General features: G+C 40.1%; 1 protein-coding gene across 14 annotated transcripts in view; it reads left to right on the top strand.

The window, feature by feature from the left end:
- The window catches only part of pleca (plectin a), a 103,435-nt gene that overhangs the window by 35,562 nt on the left and 57,453 nt on the right, over nucleotides 1-10,420 (top strand). The gene's annotated exons all lie outside the window — the stretch shown is intronic.

Genomic DNA, 10,420 nt, shown 5'->3' with positions numbered 1-10,420 from the left:
AATCAAATTATTTCATTTATTTAAAGTTATTGGATGTCTGATATGTAATATTTCAGACCCTTGGCTTATTTGTAAAATTACAAAATGTTTTTTTGTTTCTATTAAAGGAACTTTATTGTCCAGCATTTTTGCGTTCCACTGACTGCAGCTTTACGTGAGGTATTGAAGAAAGTATTGTATTGGTAACTTAGGAATCAAAATATTCAAATAATACCCAACCCTCAGCTGAGTTTGATGCCAACCAACAGTGGTCAAAGTTTGTTTGACATCATGTTGCTTTGACAACACATTGAATAGATTTGCCTAATAGGACTTCACCGTTTCTGTTAATTACTCAACCTGCAAAGTAAAGCAAAGGCTTTTAAACACAAACTCTTGTGTTAGTCTTTTAATTGGCATACACCCAGCTGTATGGATATGCTGAGCAAGTTGTGTCCCCATGGCATCTTAATATATTCAAATGCTACTTTTCTCCTCCCATGTGTCTCCCATACCCCGGAGGCAACACTGTCTGAATGATTGGGGGTTTTCAGACTTAGTTTATCAGGTATTCAGAAAATGGAGAGTGAGCTACTTTTACACTAGTCTTTGAACCATTGTGCACCATCTTCATCTCACTAAATAAAGGATTAACAGCAGACTGACTGACATGTAAGGGGACTGAAAGCCTCAATTAGAGGAGACAGAACCCAACCAGACTGGGAAAACTGGCTCAGCCCAAAAGAGGAGCCTTTTTAAAAGCTGCTCTGTGTGGAGTTGAGGTTTGTCTGCAGTATTCTGGCAAAATGTGGTAACTCTTTGGAACAGCTTCACAACATGGCAGGGACATTTACATGGTCCTGGAGCGAGATCTAAAGGAGTCCTACCCACTGGGATAGGCTGAGAATGTTTTCCCCTGGGCTCTGGGGGGATAAAAGCTCCTTCGCTTCACTGAGCGCTCCCAATGGAGTCAACTCAATATGTTGAACACTGCTGCTTACTCAGTACAGCTCAGTTCATTTGTAAGCATGTCGGCACCTCAAGACCATCGCTCCCATTGTGCTTTCTTGTCAGCTATTTCCAAGCACTTGGTCCAGAATCAGCTCTTTAACATAAGAGCCTGTTGATAATCTCCTGCGTGTGTTGAGACAAGCAAGGCCACTATTGACACATGGCCTTGGTGACTTATTATTTACAGTAAAGTTCACCTGTTAAAACAGCATGGCATTCCTGTCCTGTACCATCCAGCTCTGGGTTTTGACCCAGATATTTTGAGCTTATGCAGCTCTCTAAACCATGACTTGCATCGTGTTACATTTATCTGCTTGTGCTGAATGATTTAATCAGCCTCCACTTAAGTGGAAGATTTTGAAGTCGTTCTTTCTTCTTTACTTTTTTACTTTCTCTTTTTATTTATTTAGTATTCTTTTGTATATTGCCTGATTTTTGTTTGTTTTGTGTGCAACTTTGGATACTGCCATCCTGGACAGGTCTCTCTTGCTGAAGAGGTTTCCAACTTCAAATGGGCTTACGTGGTTAAATTAGTGCTACATCTCTTTTTTTAATTGTTTTTAATCAAACAATAGAAGACATTACAACACAATAACAAGAACAGTGTGAAAACAATATCTGCTGCTTTTAAACTATAAGCCTATAGCAGCCTGTTGGAGCTCTACCATGAGTTATGTCTGTAGCTCTGTGTGTTTCAACACACCCTCTAGCTCTTATCAGCATGTTTACACAAAAACACACTGTTATCAATAATGCATTCTGAAGGCTATGTGCCGTTGAAAGGAAGATGGCAGGACTTTTAAGAAAGGCAGTTTCAGACCAGGGATATCCAGTTAAAAGGAGGATCAGGGCAGGGGTCAGTGCACTTGACATCAGGGCGGTTTAGTTTTTCCAGACGTACGTGGCAAAGAGGCAAAGTAGCTTCATGACATTCGGCAAGTTCACTCTTCAATTCTGCAGAGCTTCTTATTGTTCACAGACATTTAGACACAAACAGAATAATTGTAACATTATTATATGTTCACGTTAAAGAACTGTGTGTTATGTATGTAAAAAAATAGGATTTAAGTGTCATACGAAAAGATTGTTTGGAATAACCTTTAAAGTTTAAGTAAGAACCTTAAAGGTGATACATACAGTATATACTGTATATACACATATTTTGTGTTCAGGAAAAGACAAACATGCAATACAATAAATCTATAATACACATTTCATGTGTTTTTTTCTTTTCAAGTTCATGTGCGCTTATTGATGGCACCAGTCTTGTTGGACTCTTTCAGTATGTGCGACAGCGGATTGGACGAACGCGTCACGTGGGTCTGGTTTTTACGGAAATTAAAAACCAGACTGTCATGACGGCTTGTTCAGAATACGATCTCATATTTTACTGAAATACTTCACCGGAACGTGTTTCTGAAAACAACAAGAGAGAATTAGGCCATGCATTTGCTGAATCTGTCTTCCTTTCAGATCGACAAAGGTCAGTTTAAAAGATTTTTGTCTGATTTTGAGACTCTAGTCACGCTCATCCCACTCGTCATTTCCGGGTTAGCACTCCACCAATCAGATGGGTAGTTTGAGTCCGACTGCAGGCAGTGCCCGCCTTCCGACCGAGCATGTCAGGTCGTCCAAAATAAAGGCCGCCGGCCCCTCCGACGGATGACGGGATGGAACACACCAAACATAGTTGAGTCCCCAACGTCGCCAGACTGTCCGACGGCCGATTATGGGGTTAGTGTGTCAGGGCCTTCACATGAGCAGAGGCAGACAGGAAGTGCTTTTGGTCTGGTCGCTAACACCTGTGACACTGTTTTAACATGGCACGTGATTGCAGTATCAGCAAGGCATGTGCACACTTTTCAACAAAGCTGTAATAAATTAATTTGTGGTGACATTGTTTGTTTTTTAAATTTAATTTATTAACTTCAGATATTCCTTGTCCAAAAGCAGAATATAGTTTTTAGCAGATGTTTTCTCAGCACCACGACGACTCATTGATCATGAGGTGAAACTCCCTCTCCTTATGATGCCTTGATTAACAGGCCTGACTGAAGAAACAAATGTGTGCTCTCCTTAACCAAATTTGTAGAAGTAAAGGAAAAATGACAACATGATTACCATCATGATGGCGTTAATATGTGGTTCCCTGATGACCATAAAGTATATGGTTTAGATTTGAATCTGTAATCTGGGGATGAATAAGTCTCCCTCTATGATTGGCTTCCTTATTTCCCCACAATATCCTGCACATGTGTATCTGTAGTTGTGCTCTGTTTGATCTGCTGATAAAAGTCCAGTCCAAAATCAGATTAGCGTTTTCTTTTTTCTCCACTGCTGCACTTTCTGCTTGCCAAGAATTAACCAGCATAAAATGATCCATGAGGACAATGCAGGGGAGAAATTAGTACATTCTGTACATTTGTACAGAAATGAAAGTATTGAGTGGTTAGGCGTGTCTGTTGAATGTTGCTGATGCACATACATCCTGTGTGTATTTCATGCTCAGATATGAAGGGCTCATATGTCACCCTCCCAGTCTATGTAGCAGCAGTATTCAGTAGCTGTCAGATGCTTCAGCTGCTATTTGAGCTGCAGGAATTGGTAGACGGCCATGTTTTAGATTCCTCACCTGTTTCTGTCCAGCCAGGAGTAGGATTCACTCCAGATGGAGAACTGTAGCCACGTAAACTGCATGCAGAGAAATAAAAATACATCAAAGAGTTTGTCCCAACCTGAATAAGTTGTAATCAATATGTTTACGTTAACAACGGATAACATGACTACTTGTATGTGAAAGGGGCTACTCATATAAACAAATTATAGCCTGACTCCGGAGTTTCCCTCAACTTGGGTCAGTCTCACCCTTCTCATCAGCATCATTTTCAGCAAAACATCTCTGATAAACCAACTGTACACTATCTGCCTGGCGCCAAACACCAGACAAAGTTAACAACTAATATTTAGCAGCTAAAGAGACAGATATTTCTCCCAGGAGTTTATAGCAAACAAAACCGAGCTAAAAGAAGATTGAGTGTTGGAACCAAATTGATCTTTTACACACCTATATGCGTTGCATGTGTGAATGGGCAGGCGTTTGCTAACCACTTAACAGGTATAATGTGGTATTATGTTTACAGCCTGTTTATGCTGCGCCCAAGTGGTCCAAAAGTCTTGTATTACAGGTTTAAGTAGGAAAATGTATTCACATATGCAACGCAGTAAAGAACTGTGAACCGATTGTGAGATAAAAAAGTACCAGAAACATGGATTGTTTTAGTCAAAAGAATCAAGGTGATCCATTTAATTGAGTACCTTGTATAATGAAGAGTTTGTACTCAATAATAATTGAGTCTGTGAGTATTGTGTGATCTGCTTTGGGTCTTTATTACTCTGTAATAGTCAGTGTAATCCTGTTGGAGCTGTCAGTGAGTCTGTAAGTCATGCTGGTTGATAAGGCCGGCCATGATCCTAGGCGAATGGCCTCCTAACAGAGCTGATGTGATTTCATGATCTCATTAACCCCAGGTTTTCTGTAATTCAAAAAGGGGCCTGCTTCTGTAATTTGACACATCCTCTCTAATCACACACGCCTTCCTCTAATCCTCCCACAGTGGGACATGATTACACTCTTCATGCTTTGTGTTGCCAGGCGAAAGGGGAATCATCTGGGGTACTGACCAGGTGACTCTTGCTGTAAGACAAGTTTTTAAACACCTCTGCTTCTGAGTTTTCAGCTGTCCCCGAAGTGGCCAGAAGGTGGCACTGTTAGTGAAGCTACTACAGGCTGATGCAAATTGCCAGAATTTGTGGAGGCCCAAATGAGATTGCTTTCACAAAGTTAACTGCTCTAAAGACAGCTGCTATTTCCACAGCCATTGCCACAACATTTTGTTTTATTTTTTATTTTCTTTAATCCTGCCTTAATGGTCCTGCGGTCTGCACATTAATCCAAATCTTATGCCATTAAAAACATTTTCTCAAATAGGCTCAATCCATTAACTGCAGCCTGCACTTGGTGTTTGTGTGTCAACACCACTCCACTTAAAAATACTTTCTTTCCATTTTTACAGGCAGTTCAATTTCAAAGAATGTGTTTTTGAAATGCATATTTGACTTTGGGACAAACTACATTTTGCTAACTGTGTTTTCTTCTGTCTCTTGTGTTGTTTTCTTCTAGGTAAGTGGCTGTTTGCCTTTCAAACTCTTTGTGGGTTTGAGTTGTGGCTCCCCGGTGACAGTGTGAGCCAGTGGAGGCTGTCAGGTGGCACAGGAAGGGTGAGCGCTTCCTGTATGTGCTTAAGATTAAAATATCTGAAACCAGAAACCAAAGTGTCCTTTGGTTTCTGTTATTGTAATGGTCTTCTTAGACAAGAGTGTTTTGTATAATTGAGGTCTCTGTCTTTGTCACCATTTGTCCCCATTCCATTGATCCAAATTCATTTTCCACTTGCTACACACCAACTTTGTATTTGGCCTTGCTTTCTAATGAATACAGCTTTTCATTTTGATATAATAATGGTAGTGACTGGGCAGCATGAAGCTGTGGTTTTTGGTGGCATGAGAGTCTGCAGGATGTTCGTCATCATCTCGGACAGTCTTTGCTCTGATGCCAAATGAATCAACTGTACGTGATCTGTAGCTCGAGGCCATGTCTGTGTCCCAGTCTTTCTTTCTGTACTTTTTGTATCTCAAAAAGAATCCCTTTGCTAAGAGGATGGAATCACATGTGATGCAGTCAGTTTGTACAGGCTAAGGGTCCACTTTATGTGTAATATTAGGACTGAAAGTAATTATTACTTTCATTTAATGGATTCTGTGTGATGGATTTTATTTTATTATTATTTTTTTTTTTTAAACAATCAACGTATACCTAAGTTGGTTACAAGTGACTTCCCAGAGCCCAAGGTGATGTCTTCAGAATATTTGTTTAGTCTGACCAACACTCCAAAACATAAAGATATTCAATATCTCATATTTGGCTTTTTTCTTGTTATTTTTCTTGAACAACTAGTTGATTTTCAAAATAAATGTTGATTAATTTAATGTCAGTTGACTAATTGATCAGTCTGCTAATTGTTTTTGTCTTAATTGATAGTTATAGACTTGTTAATTGACTTTGATGTCTCCGTAGACATTATAAAAAATGGGTTACAAAGCCCGCCTGAACCTCAACGTACCTTTACATAATGCATATACTATATTTTGCTTGTGTAACTATCCAGAGTGGGTTATATTCAAGCATCTCTCCCACTGACATTTAAGTTTGTCAGTAATTGTAAGTTTTAAAGCTGTCGTCCTTGTGCAATTTCCAGAACTTGCCTGGCATTAGACAAAGTTATAAAAGCTGCAGGGGCTGTTTGTTCGCCAACCCTCACCGCAGGCAAAACAGCCGACAACAGCCAGCAAGGCGCCCCGCCATATGCAAAGAAATCTGCTCTTACCTTATAAGACCTCATCTTTGCCACTCTCCTCCAGGCCAATTGTAGTAACTATCATGCATTTTTCTCACGGCGGTGCAAAGTCTGGGAGTGAACTGGAAAAGGACAGAGAAGAAGGGAATGGAGCTGGACAGAGGCAAGGTGAAGCACTCAGTGAAAGGGTGTATTTTAAAGTAGCCCCTTTCACACTGTCACGGTTGGGTTTATGAGGAGAGCAAGGCTGATATATAGGACTCCACTAATGGCACCCCACACATATCATGCTGACAAAGTGGCCTCAGAGTCTTTCCCAGACCAAAGAGGATTGTGACTACGGGAGTGCCATCCAAGGTTTTGCCAAAGTGCCTTTTAAGTTATGTTCTTGCTTATCTGGCAATCAAAAACACCATTGTTGCACCACAGTGGATATTTTACCCATTAAATACCCTCGGGTGATATCCTCACAATGACTGCAGTTGTCTTCATCTGGTAGTTAATTTGCGTCTGAGAATTAGGGTATTTAAAGAGCTGTGGAGCTGGCCATGAAGAAAAAGTTACTTAAAGTGTAACCATTCATGCTGTTTTAACTACAGTGCACCATGGTTCATGTGACATTGTTTCAAGAGCGTCACTGATTTCTCCCTGGTTTTAAAGATTTTGTGAATCTTGGCGAGAACAGGCCAATTTCAATCAGCTGGCACCTCCATGAGCATCTCTAGGTTACATAACGGCTTCAGCCATGAACTAAACCATACACGTACACTCTCTTCTCAAGATGTAGAGCTAATTTCATTTGACCACTTGCTTGATATTGTCCATGTGTTTGCAATGATAAGTGTAGTGCCCCTATTTCTGTGCAACTGTGAAATTCTGTTGTCAAATTCAACTATCAATTACTATTTATCAGCTTGGTTTTGAATCTAAAAGTCAAGAGAAGTGAACTTTAAGATATACTGTCTTTTGAGTAGCACTTGCTGGAAGCATAGAATATGGCTGTAATTAGCTGTGGATTCACAGCAATTACAATAGATTCCTGTGGTGACTGTTGATCGGTATGTTCAGTATGTTGTAAACAAACCTCGCTCTGCCAATTGATAACTCAAAATGCTGCTTCCAGCAAAGCTTCTGAGCTACGAGGAGGCAATATTGTCATGCAGAAGTTGTGTGAATAGCAATGTTGGGGAGACATAGGAAGCAGTGGGGAAGACACTCAAAACATAAATATTCTTTAATATTTCAACTTCTTGTTCCTGTGGTCAGGGTTTTATTTCAAGTTTGGGTTTTATAGACTGGAGATGAAAGTGTGTGTGCATGGTTACATAAAAATCACTCTTCAAGTTTTCAATGTTTTTATCATCTGAAACTGGGATGTTCAGTTCTGGTTGCGTGGTGATAAACCACTGATCGACTCTCACTTCCAGGAAGTGTGTAAGTGTTTTTTGTGTTGCCAGTAGCAATGTTTTCTTCTCTGACCACTGTTCTGTCCTTGTGTATTTACTCATATTTCTATGGTGCATCATGTTTCTATGGTTACAGGCATTCCTGGTCAACCACACCCTACCAGGGTTGTTTGGTGACTCACACACACACACACACACACACACACACACACACGGAAACTCTCATATTTCCTCCTCGTCGGTTGCTATGGCATATGGTTCCTCTTAATCACACAACACTCTTATGATCAGACTTTGCAAACTGGAAACTCCGGCAATGTGCAGTCATCCATTAGCGGCTTTCCAAGTCGGCCATTTTAGCTCAGTGATCTTTCAGACAATCTACGTCCTGCCACCTTTGCCACTGAGCTGCGTTTCCACTTTAAATGCTTTATAGGGTATCTGTCCACACCGCAGCTGCTTCATGGCTCCCTGGGATGCCTCACGGGGCTTCCTCTTAAGTCTGGGAGTTCTATGATTCAGCATATATGTGAGCATCCATTAGCGGCTCGCACTGACAGCCATTTTACCTCGAATGCCCTCTAGACAGCTCATGTTTCAATGCTTTTATTGTGATCAATACGTGCAATACCAGCTAAAACTTTTTGCTTTGCTTTGTCATCTCCGTCAAGTTTAAATTTATAATGTACTTTCCTTACACCCAAAATTAAAAAATGTCTCATGGGTGTCGCAGAGAAGAAGATACGTCACACAGCGTGTTGCATACCTAAGTCAGACATTTCATACTCATCGCCTTTGTGTTTTAAGTCAATGGCAAATACCTTGCACCACCACATGAATGTTATGACCTGTCATCCTGCAGACCTATTATTATATTTCTCTTTTTTTTATCTATTATTGTCTTGTCAGCAACAGAACAGTTACCTGCCACAGGCGATTCAGATTCAGCATCCAAGGATTGGTCTTAAAGGTTTAAATCCAGACCTTAACTCAGCTTCCTACTTACATTACTTACAAACATGGCTGGTTAGCGTCAGTCCCACATGGGCTAAAGTCAAAAAGTCGTCATACATATTTAGGTCTGGGGTATCGCAACTTTGATACCGGTTCCTGAACGATACTTTTTTCTATAGAAATCTTGTAAAATCCATTTTAACGGAAAGAAATTACAACATTACACATTATGGTGCAAATCTTATTGGCTCACCGACCCTGAGGTATTGAAATTTGGTGTTCAATGACGAGGCATTTTTTGATACTCTATATTAAGTCGGCAATTTGGGCGTTGCCTAAGGTATTGAATTTGGTACCCGGCCCCACACACATCTGACACGTCTTCTGACTGTTCTGCTCTTTTTGAGGAACCCAACTGCATCTGGATGAGTCATATCCGTATCAAATGTTACATTGATACATAAAATCTGTGCATGGCTTTTCTATCTTAATATTGTGTATTCACTAAGTAACCACAGTGAAATATGGACCACGTAGTGCTAAGAGTCTATTTCTGTTTAGTATCATTTTATGCTCACCACTTCTCTCTTGCATTCTTTCTCTTGTTCTTCCCGTATTTCTCTTGCTCACTTTTAAAATACATTGCAAGGCTTATTTGTGTGTTGGGAGGATAAATAAAGGGAGCAGGACCGCTAACGCCTAAATATATGCCTGAACAATAGTTGTTCTCTTATTAGATTAGATTAGATTAGATTATACTTTATTCATCCCACGACGGGGAAATTTTGTTGTTACAGCAGCAGCATTTTTTCAATAACAGCAAAAAACAAAAACACACAAACAAGTAAACACACAAGAAATACAGGCAAACAATAGACAATGATAATATGGTAGACTGAGTAAGCAAAATGGCGTCAAATAAAGGTATTTTAAAGTGCGGTTGTTATCTGTGGTTTTTGACAAATGGCCATAAATAGACCTGCAGCCTTACTGTTTAAGTTATTTAAACCTCAGCGCACATCAGCAGATAATCAGTCTTCTTTGGGAAAAACATGTTCTCCAAATCAGTAAAACATTTTTGAAGTTCAGTGAATATGAGGTGGACAGATGTCAGATCCAACTCCACAACAGAAGAAAGAACAGATGGAACACAGAAAGAGATGGATGAAGTGACACCCTTTGACACTCACATGTCCAGATAATAAATAGGCTTTTATTTCACTTCAGACAGTTTACCTAGCAGAATGGCTGTATGTGTTTGTTGATCAACATATTGCATGCTAGATTGTGATCACTGAGGAATAGTCAGTTTATCACCATATTATATACAGATATATATGTGTGTGTGTGTGTTTGTGTCTGTGTGTGTGTGTTGTTTAAGCAATACGTCTCCCAGCACTTTTCCCACTGCTCCTTTTCCAAATGTCAAAACGCAAAGTTGCATTTAACAACTTGGAAGACAACCAAACAGCTTAAATTACTTGCTGTAAAGTCTGTTCTGGAATGCAGAGAGCTCTTCATCTGCCAGAAGAGTTTAATGGGTTTGTTTTTAAAAGCAGCCACTGTCACCTTGAATGGTCTCCATTCTCTCGCCCACTGCCACTTCCACCATGGCAATAAGCTTTCATCACGGGGGGGGGGGGAAATTAAACCAAC

This window comes from Etheostoma spectabile, chromosome 14, assembly GCF_008692095.1.
Source record: "Etheostoma spectabile isolate EspeVRDwgs_2016 chromosome 14, UIUC_Espe_1.0, whole genome shotgun sequence".
Classification (NCBI taxonomy): Eukaryota; Metazoa; Chordata; class Actinopteri; order Perciformes; family Percidae; genus Etheostoma; species Etheostoma spectabile.
Note: the sequence above shows the minus strand (reverse complement) of the source record. Positions and strands in the feature narration are given on the sequence as shown.